This window comes from Lolium rigidum, chromosome 5 (genome assembly GCF_022539505.1).
Source record: "Lolium rigidum isolate FL_2022 chromosome 5, APGP_CSIRO_Lrig_0.1, whole genome shotgun sequence".
NCBI classification, from domain to species: Eukaryota; Viridiplantae; Streptophyta; class Magnoliopsida; order Poales; family Poaceae; genus Lolium; species Lolium rigidum.
The window spans coordinates 108,572,109-108,574,322 of record NC_061512.1 but is presented as its reverse complement, the minus strand read 5'-3'; positions in this window follow the sequence as shown (position 1 = coordinate 108,574,322).

The following is a 2,214-nucleotide window of genomic DNA, read 5'->3' as shown; positions in this document are numbered from 1 at the left end:
CCCTGGCACCACCTGGCGCATGTCTACTACTCCGCAAACTCTGTCTCCATGGGTGGCGCATGCAAGATGGGACGGTTTTGAAGGGATTTGGTGCCCAAGAGGCAATAATAAAGGAGTGTTTATTATCGCAAATCCATGTTCATGATAATGTTTATATACCATACTTATTGTATTATCCGGAAACATAATAGATGTGTGGAATATGAACACAATGTGTCCCTAGTATGCCTCTATACTAGTTCGTGAAATAAGTGTTGGTTATTGGTTTCCATAACCATGAACATAGTGTCACTTATTAGCGAGGTCATATTATTAGGAAGAATAATATGATGGACTTGACCTAATCAAAGTGTAGCAATTGATTGCATTACATAGTTCTAATTATGAAGCTTTTTCGTTGTCATCTATACTATTCCTTTGACCATGAGATTATACAACTCCCGGGTATTGTAAGAATGCATAGCTTTTTGCAAATGTCACTTCATTATTAGGTGATCATAAAGCTATCTCGCATGTATTCTATAAGATACTTGTTGGGTTGTATGTTATCAAGAGTGTGATTTTCCCTTCCAAGTAACGGAAAGATATTCTTTGGGCCCTCTCGGTAATACGCACTCAATCGCTTGCAAGCCCGTGACTAGGTCACATGAGGGTGCACTATTACGACAAGAAAATTGTACTTACCGGTAACGAGATAAGAACAAGGTATGAAGGCACCAATGATCAAATCTCGGGTAACTAAGATATCGCAGGACATCGGAATTATATATGAGTGACATAAGTGGTTCACTCGATAAGATCATCGTTGAATATGTGGGGGTTAATATGGATCTCCAGATCCCTCTATTAACCATTGGCTATGGACATAGTCATGTTCGCATAATCGTGAACCCGTAGGGTCACACACTTAAGGTTCGACGCCGCTAGGGATGGAGAGATATCAAGTGCAATGTTTTCAGTTTCCCGAATGGATTCGGGAATATCACGGATGGATTCGGAAGGGCGAAAAACCTATAGGAACATATATGATAAGTATCAGAATGGTCCGGACAGTTCCAGATTTTTTGGTCATACCGGAAAATTCCAGAAGGGGGAACCCACCTAACCTAGGGCCGGGTGGGCCCCATCCACGTGCCAAGTGGGTTGGACGGCCTGCCCGCTGGCCTCCATGGCCGAGTGGGAGAGGGAGAGTCCTCCCTCCACTCGGTTTGGAAGTGGAGGGAGGAGCTTTCCTCTTCCTATTCTGATTCACTTGGGGACTTCCTTATTTGGTTCCAACATGAGTTTGACAAGGTTTGAGTGAGAGTCCAATTAGGATTCTGAGATCCTACGGCCTCTCGGATCCGAGCCTTTATATAAGGGAGCCCCGGGGCTGTCCACAACATCACAAGTCCACAACAGTCACACAACACCGAGCTACCCACGCCTAGCGTCGCCGACAAACCATCGCTGACAAGCCGCCGCCGGCTGTCGCCGACTTCCTCGCTGCCGTCGGCCGTCCTAGTCGGGGTCCTCCTCCATCCTCCGCCGTTTATCTCCGTTGGTCCTAGGACCTCCACCGGTGATCAACGGAATCTCGCCGGAACCCTAATTCCGGCGAACTCCGAAAAGATAGTCCGGGCAAAGCCCTGCCAGATTTGCACCAAGTTCGTTGTCACGCTGTCGTGACACCGGAGCGATCTATCTACCTCGACTCCAACTTGCTGTAACAAGAAGGAGCCGACGTTGTCAAGCCGTACATGTGCATCACCTTGGAGCTGCCGCACAAGCGACGGAGTTGATCGAGTTGGATCACCAACAATGAACTGATCATGATCATCTACATCGACACCAACCGTTAAGCTTCTACACCCGATTTGCAAAAGTACGCAAATCAAGTTATCGCATTGGTACATGCTACTGCATCGTTACATGCATCTCCAATATTAGATATTGGTGGTTTATTCGTTGTTGCGTAGGAATTTTTTGTTTTCTATGCTACGAATCCTTATAGGTTTGAGACGTGCCATCCTTGTGAGATGGCGGACAGCCGTCTGCTGCCGCACCTCCTCCCCCACCCTTCCGCCATGCGTCGATGCGGGTGCCACACCCACTTGTAAGCGGCACTACATTAGCTGCACACGACACAAGGAGGGGGAGGCATGTTTAGAGGTTTCTACATAGCTTTGTGGTAACCCCTTTGCAGTATAAAATGATTCCCAAGGGTACGACATA